The sequence below is a fragment of the Muscardinus avellanarius genome (assembly GCF_963383645.1).
Source record: "Muscardinus avellanarius genome assembly, chromosome: 2".
Lineage (NCBI taxonomy): Eukaryota > Metazoa > Chordata > Mammalia > Rodentia > Gliridae > Muscardinus > Muscardinus avellanarius.
Window position 1 is genome coordinate 135,429,716 of NC_137787.1, and position 9,139 is coordinate 135,438,854.

The following is a 9,139-nucleotide window of genomic DNA, read 5'->3' on the forward strand; positions in this document are numbered from 1 at the left end:
TAAGCTATAAGGAAGTTGAAGAAAGATTTGGAGTTATTGGATTAAGATACCTGGCAGGGAGCTATGTAGATGTAAATGATCACACTACTCAAGGTTTCAATTCTGGGGAGATACTGAGAGAGAACGAGCTACCATTCAGGTAGGCTGGATGGAAAAATGAAAGTACTTGATGAATGATTTTGCTGAAAAAGTTATACATTTATGTTGTTGGTGACAAGAATCTTGAAATAGGAACAAATCTAAATTAAAAAGAAAAAAGACATGTACACATATAGGAGTATTATTCAATTGTATCGAAATGGCATACAATAACTTTTCGTTTTTATTTCTAAATAAATATAAACCAGGTTTTTAAAATCCCACTTCGTATTTTTTCTGGTAAGGCACAGATATTTTGTTGTTTTTCTGGTATCTTTTTTGATGTTTTGTGTTTGGCTACCAAGAGACTTAGACATTTACTAACGTCGAAACAAAGAACACCTGGTAGACTCTATTCTGTTGGTGATCCCCCAAAGAACCACTGTGCTTTCTATGGTTATTGACATATAAAACATTACAATGTGAAGAAAGATTTCTGATGATTTTGCATGGTGGCTTTGGGACTAAAGCTTTACACAACCTCATTATGAGTTTGCATTAACTTGGGGCTTAGGTTTTCTGCTTGAGGTCTTTGCAGGTCTAATCTATATGCCATTGAGGTTTATCAAGAAAAAAATGAATCCTACGAGTATGTCAAGATCTGTGTTACTATTTTTGTTGGGGATCATGTTACCATAGTAATTTATCCCCTGTGGCTTAGAAAAGACTTATTTTGCTAAGTGCTATTTTTATTTTATTCAGAATGAAGTAGAGATGAAAACATAAGATTGCTTTTCTGTTGCCTTCAGAGCTAATGTCAAGATCAGGTAGGAAGATAAAGGTAATCAATGCATATCTCTTTTCCCTGTATGTGCTTGCTCCTCACACAGGGGTTGCTAGAATGATCATGGCAATGGAAATGAGTGTCTTGTATATTTCATTTTCCCTTTTGATTTATGGTTATCATTCAGGGAGTCACAGGGAATTCTACTACTCACCAGTTGGTCTGAAAGTCAAAACCACTGAGACCACATATATGTCACGAAAGAGTAAAAATGTATTGTTTATGTATTAAGACTTTCTCTGGAGAGCAGGGTGAGCTCCCAGGGAGGCTCATCAGTAGCCTAAGAGATCAGGAAGAGGACTGACTCTGGCTTTTATTGGAGTAAGTTAGAATTCCGGCCCTATGAGTTCTTTATAGAGCCTGTGCTTGCTTGGTTTGAAAGCTTGTGGGATTGTTGTTGTTGTTGTTGTCACATATAGATCTGAGGCAAGAGGGAATAAGAAAGGGCTAGGGTTTGAAAGTTGTTAGCAATCAAACATCAAAAACAGAATCAGAGCCAGGCGTGGTGGCGCACGCTTGTAATCTCAGTACTTGGGAGGCTGAGACAGGAGGATCGCACAGGTTTGAAGCCAGCCTCAGCTACCGAGTGAGGCTCTCAGCAACTTAGTGAGACCCCGTTTCCAAATAAAGTATAAAATAGGTCTGGGAGTATAGCCTAGAGGTATAAAGCCCCTGGGTTCCACCCCCAGTAGCACCAAAAAAAAAAAAAGTCAGACTATTTACATTTTTTTTTTCAGTACTGAGGATGCACATTCTTTTGCCTGACTCTAAAAATATGATGAGTATTTTATTGCCACATCCACCACTATTTTTTTATTCTTTATTTTGAAACAGTTTCTCGCTGAGTTGTAAAGTCCTCACTAAGTAGTAGTTGAGTCTGTCCATGAACCGTGATCCTCCTATCTCGGCCTCCTAAATGCTGGAATTACAAGCGTGCATCATCATGTCCAGCTTACAGTGTTTTTTTTTTTAAATCATAACTTTACTGTCCAAACAGACTGTAAATATGTGAGTAGTGATTGTGTGTATGTGTTTGTTTGAGTGGAAATCGAATATCCATGTATGTAATTGTACATATGAATACTGGCATCAATAAATGAAAATGATGATTGCACCTGGTAAAGATGATGATATTATGGGGATGACTGCTGTAGAACTGACACTGGATGCTCTTTGTAGCCCCAGTGAAGACAGGTGAGGACAACGAGTTTTCAACAGCATCTCCTCCTTCCCAACCTTTCTATTTCTGTTCCTCCTTCCTTTTTCTCCATGAGATTTTCACCATGAGATTGGAGGAATTGGAGGCACCTTTCTTGTTCTATTTTTTTTAATTATTATTTTCTCTTTTTAAATCTCACTCTACCTGGTTTGTATATTCAGCACATTTTTTCAAGGCTCCTGAGAATACATTTAGGGCAGTTCCTTCACTGATGTCCCTACCTCTTAGCAGGTGAAAGGGTGGGTGAAAAGTTGGAAATAAAGAGATTGCTCTTACAATAGCTTGTGCTGGAAGAGTTAAAATGGTGACAGTTGCTATTATTTTTTCTATTTGAGTCAGGTCAAAAGAAAATTCTGATGTGAGGTAAAGCCATTATTGCTCCTGAGAACTAGTGACCCACATGGATAAGATGAACAATGATACAAAAGAGGGATAGAATGAGAATATGTGTGCCCTTATGTGGTCCTCTTCCTATAACTAATAGCCAGACTGGTCATTATCTGAGATTATTCAGCCTAGGATGTGGCAATATAATACTCATCATATTTTTAGAGTCAGGCAAAAGAATGTGCATCAAAAATCTCCTTAGAGAAGTCTTTTAAAAGGTTCCATTTAATTTAGGCCTCAACTTAAATTTATGAAATTTTGTAAAACATCATGACAATAGATTCTGCCTTGATTCTAAATTGCTGCAATAATTCCTCCCATTTCCCTCTGTCTCGTCTCATACATAAAACTAAATTTGGCTTCTCTGGCTTTTGGCTTTTCATTGGCTGCAACTGTATGCAACACTGATCTCAGAATCAAATGATAGAAATGTTTTTCGGAGTCCATGATGATTATTGGTGGTGACATGAATTTGTAGGACACAGCACAAAGGCTCAGGAAAGACAGATGTGAGAAGTTAGAGAAGGCGCTTCCTTTTGAAATTATTCTGACATAATTAAATGAAAATTCAATAATTCAGATACAGCTTTAATGAGAACTGTTCTTCATGTTATACCCTACTCCAGTTTTTATCACACAGATCCCTGCTGGGGCTCCTCTCAGGAGACTTTAGAGTGCTGTGACTACTTTATATGTAAGTGTTTTCTAGAGGCAGAAAGCAATGAGAAATAACTCTTTTCTGTTTGTTTGTACAAAATTGTTCTTTGACAGGTTCTTAAATGTGAGAGGAAACAATTAGGCATGATTGTAATTATATGTTTAAGGGATAATAGCTTAGTATGCATAATTTTCTCATAATTTTATTTTTAGTAAAATATTCATATGTAAATGCAAACAATGAATCTCCAGCTAATTGACACTAGGAAACTTGTGAAAAAGAGGGGAAGAGGGCACACAATGTCTCTCAATGGGCCATGACTGTAAGAATCAGCCAAAATATCGTATTCAGAAAGTCAGCTTTGGTTCTGAAAGGAACTGAATATATTCTGCCTTTCTCTTCTTTCCTCCTGTCAAAGGCTGATGGAATCAGAGGAACAAAAGCTTCAGAATTAAAAATACCCAAGTTCAAATCTCAGCTCCACAATCTGTTAGGTGTGGGTCCCTTTCAGAAACCATACACTCCACGGCCATCCATTTTGAGCAAAATGGAGTTAATTCTGTGAGTATTTAATGAGATGAGTGTTAATCTGAAAATATATTAACTTTTTTCCCGTCTTCTTTCTATTCTACTTATCTCTTGCTTTTTCTCTTCTTTTCCTTTCCCTTTATTTTTCTTCTATGAAGTGAGATGCACATATTAAAACTGACCTATTATATTACATGGCCATTTTACCTTGTGCAAAATTAAAATGTTCTCAATAGCTTTTTATCTTTTTTTTTTTTTTTTTTTTTGGTGGTACTGGGGTTCCTAGAAACCCTTCTACCTCCGGGCTACACTCCCAGACCTATTTTATATTTTTATTTGGAAACAGAGTCTTTTAAGCCAGTGAGACTGGCTTCGAACCATCGGGATCCTCCTGTCTCCACCTCCCAAGTGCGGGGATTACAAGTGTGCGCCATTTTGCCTGGCAGCTTTTTATCTTATAAAATTGGTCTATTAGTAGTCTTTGTGGGTTACATTAAATTAAATGCACGTGCAATCTCCTACTAAAAGTAAATTTTCAAAAATAGATTCCCTTTTTTGTTAAATTTTCTATCTATATGTATGTCACTATCACTACATTATGGTGTGAAACCCTAATGCACCAATAAAAGCATAAAAAGGAAAGATTAAAGGGAAACTAAAACAAATTGTGATTTTAGAAAACAACTGAATTTATGATAATTTGGTCTTTCTACTTCTTTCACTTGTTGAGAGAAGGAATTGGGAACGGGTGATAAGCAGGAACATTACATTTATAATTCTTTATTAAAAATGCTTATTAGGTATTTCCTGGTAACTCAAGTTATGTTATAGGTACTGAAAGTATAACAGTGAGAAAGATAAATAAGGCTCCTGCCCTTATAAAATAGTATTTTAACGAGGGTAATACAAAAAATACACAGAAAAACTATAAATAACTTTCTGGATAGGGAAAAATTTATAGTCCAGTGAGTTTTGAAAACTATTATGAAAACCAACAGGTAGAAATAAATTTGTCAAACCTTCTGTAAAAATTGCTCTTTATCTATTATCTACCCATCCCTTTGATGATTCTTCTCATGCTTAACATCAAACCCAGGGTCTCATACATGCTAAGCCAACACTCTATCATTGAGCTACCTCCCCACTCCTATTACTCACTTTTGAATAATGAAGGAAATACTTCCACTGGCATTATGTACATATGCGAGCATGCCAATGCTAATCTCAATATCAGGAGGGAGGGAGAAGGGAAGGAGTTTTGCAGAAGCTCACCAAATGCTGTTTGCATATGTGTCACTATCACTCTAAAATGCATCTCTAAAATGCATTATAAAGGGGTTCTTTTTTTGTCTTTTTTGGAACCAGGGATTGAACCCAGAGCGCCACACCTGCAAAGCAGGCACTTTGCCACTGAGCTACATCCCGGCCCCTAAAATGCATTATAATGTGATACTACAATGCACCAATAAACTGTGTGTGTGTGTATTTATGTCATTGCCTTAACAAATTCCTTTTTTTTATCCTGGTCTTTAGCAATGATTATTATGGTGCCCTTGATTTCAGTTTCTGCTTTTACTTAACAAAAGAACAAATCCACTGCTTGCTATTTAGGACTTCTGGTTGAATTCATAACATTAATGAAACTCATTTAATTTGCTCAACCTAAGTGAGAATTCCCTTAGAAATACAGTTAACCAAGAATGAGGCTAACCTTTCTTAATAAACAGGACAGTCATACTTATAATGTGCTTGCTCCCTCCAAACTTTACCAGAAATTTGTAAAAGAAAGTATATTAGAAAATCTTGCAACATCCTAGAACTTTCAGCTTTATATTCTTGATATATAGTTAATTACCCATGATGTTATTTTCCTAGTCATCCGTTCTCCTTTGTGATTTCTTCCCCAACTAGTTCCATTTGAACTGTGAAACAACTATTTTTTAACTTATTTATTGTAAAAAAATGAATTAAAATCACCCTCTACTTTGAAAGTAATTTACAACAACTTCTTGTATTTGAAAATTTTGTCCTCTTGTAGGGCATGGTGGCGCACACTTGTAATCCCAGCTCTGGGGAGGTTGAGACAGGAGGATTGCCCAGGCTTCAAGCCAGCCTCAGCTACTTATTGAAGCTCTCAACAACTTAGTGAGACCCTGTTTCCAAATAAAATATAAGAAATAGGTCTGAGAGTATAGTCTGGAGGTAGAACGTCTCTGGGTTCCACCCCCAGTACTACCAAAAAATAAATAAATTAAAAATTAAAAAAATAATTTTGTCCTCTTATAAAGAAACCATCTTTCCACGAAGTCCTGTCTTGTTAGTGTGGCAGATTCTCCTCATCCCACGTATCTGGGGAGCAAGACATTAGAAGCCAAATCTTTTTCAGGCTTCAGGGTGCCTTTTGGATTATTGCTCCTCTACCCTGTGAATGTCATGTCAAGTTTCTCTCACCTACTCTAATCTACTCCTTTCTTTATTTTTGCTTTTCTTAGAGAAATTCTATCTTTATGTTAGTTGACCTCTTAAAGCTATTATTTAGCAAAAACCATTTTCTCCACATTTTTTTCTTATCCTTTCTGATTTCCTGTCATCGTTCTGGCTTTGGCTGCTTGGGTTGTTTGGTTGTTCTCTTTCACTCTGTTTTTTTCTTGAATTATTTGCTCCAGCTAGAGACCTGAGTATACTTCTTGACTTCTCTGTCATTCTCAACCACTTGTTTAAGTTGGTCTTTAAAATATTGTGTAAGTTTTGTTAGCAGTTTTACTTTCTTTTAGTTCTATAAATTAGAAAATCTGATATATGAGCCAATAGATAGTACTTATGATAGATCTTTTAAAATTTTCTCAGTGCATACTGATTTAAGTAGATCTGCAATGTAACATGAAAGTGAGATTTGGCAATGACAACTAGTACCTGTAAATATTAAATAGTATACTCACCTTGGTGCACAACCATGTGCGTTTCTTGAGAAATACCAGCTGGTTGTCTACTAAGAGGCCGGGCAAGCTGGTCTCACTTTAGTTAATGAGCTTTAACTCAGTGTCTGGCTGTTTGCCTGCAGGCTCTGAAATCTAACTTTGTCGGCATCTGTACCAAGGTCCCATCTCTGCACAAACTCAAGTTAGTTCAGAAGCTCCATATCTGCAATCAAGATACCTACTTCTTGTTTCTGGGATTATGGCTTTCAAATAAACGAGAATACATAACTCAACATTACTAGTATATTTGTTTCATGACAAAACTTTAATGAGGTTTTTCACTGGGATTAGAGAATCATTTATGAGGCATTTTTATCAGAAGCTAGCTAACAAACCTTCATTTATTAATCACCCAAACAAGATCATCTCTACACATAGTGTCTAAATATTCTAAGTTCACATACTAATACTCTTTCTCCTAGGGTGTAATGGAAATGGAAAAGGCCAAATTTGGATTCATTCTCTCTCTCTCTCTCTCTCTCTCTCTCTCTCTCTCTCTCTCTCTCTCTCTCTCTCTCTCTTCTCGTGTTACTGGTGGGGTTCCTGAAAAACCCTTCTATCTCCTGGTTACACTCCCAGACACCTACTTTTTATATTTTTATTTGGAAACAAGGTCTTTTACCTGCGCAACCCTCCTGTCTCCGCCTCCCAAGCGCGGAGATTGCAAGTGTGCGCTACCACACCAGGCCCTTTTCCTTTTTCTAATGATATTTTTTTTCTGGACTGTGGTTGTCACTTCATTCTGCCAGATACTTTCCTTGTTTATTCACATTAATACTTTAGATCAAGTTCAGCTCATGGCTCATAAGGTGACTTACTGTTCTATTTGATCCAAGTTGTATAAGAAGAAACTAATATACCCCTAATCCTTAGGATTTCCTTAGTGTTATTCTCAGGTAATGGAAAATAAATCATACTCACATAGTTTCTTACACTTGAAAAAAATTTCAAATTTACTTTTCCACTTTTAAATTTGAGCTCTTTGGTCTAGAGTAGTAAGTTACTCTCTTTCTCTTTTACAAATAAGCACGTAAAAGCATTAAGATGATGCTGAAATTGTGCTCTTTTTCTCCCAAAGTAAATAAACCAAAGATTCTAAATAGAAAATTTTGAGCTGGAGGTGACTTTAGATATTTTTATTTAAAAAGCTAATTCTCAAATTAATCTATCTATCCTTAAAATTTATGCATTTTAGAATGTATTTGTATTTAAAAGAGTGAGTTTAGAAAATGGAGGAGAAACCCCCGTGGAATGAGGGAGGTGGTCCAGTGAAGGTGGGGGAGATGGAGAACGAATGAACAAACACTTCCACTGACATTGTGTACCTAGGTGAGAATACGAATGATGCCAAACTCGGTATCATCTGTGGGCAAAGGGCGGGAGCTAGAGCAAGCTCATCAAGTGCATGGGCATGTGTGTCACTATCACTCTGAAATACATTTGTTTGTTGAGATATTGGGACGGAAACCAGAGACATTCTACCTCCAAGCTACATCTCCAGCTCTATTTTATTTTTATTTCAAACAGGTTATTATTAGACCGATGAGAGTATTGCTACCTGCTGAGTCTGTCCTCAAAACCTGCAATACTCCTATCTCAGCCTCCCAAGTATGAAGATTACCTGTGTGCAGCAATACATCTGGCTCTGAACTACATTATGATGCGAGACTACAATGCATCAATAAAACTATAACATAAAAAAGCGAAAAATATATTTGTATTCATGATTATCCTATCTGATTTCCTCAAAACAGATTTTTTTCTCAAAACAAAATGATTTCTTTTTTTCTATAAGTTGCTGTTGGGGACAAGACTGAAAATGAATAAGAAATTGTCAGAATAGACCTTAATCCTTCTTCCACTAAGGGTAGTGGATGTAAAGTTGTACTTGTTCCATCTTGCTTCTATTTTCCTCTAACCCACCATGCATCTCCATCTTCAGGCATCATGGATTCAGTGACCTCACAAAGCCCACCCCATCTCTGCCTTTCCCTTTCCCTTCTCCAACTAATGAAACCAATTAGCCTGATCATGGCTTTTTCTAAGGAAGTAATTTGAGCACTAATTCTCCAAAGTGGTAAGATTTATTCTTCTTCCTGTTCTATATAATATTAATGGAATATATTGATTCTAAAACCTGGTAAAATTAAAAAAAATTACTCACATGTATACTACCTATTCTAGTAAAAAAAAAACCCATTATGAGGCACAGTAATATTACAAATATGAAAACTTGTGAAGAGCATTTTAATCCACTTCTTGATGCTAAGCTCTTCATTGATCAGTAAAATTATAATTAGATATTTATATGAGGTGTCCTATAATGGTTACTGAGTATATAATGACCATAACAAGTTATTATTTATTTATTTATTTATTTATTTATTTATTTATTTATTTTTGCTGTACTGGGGGTGGAACCCAGGGGCATTCTACCTCTGAACTAT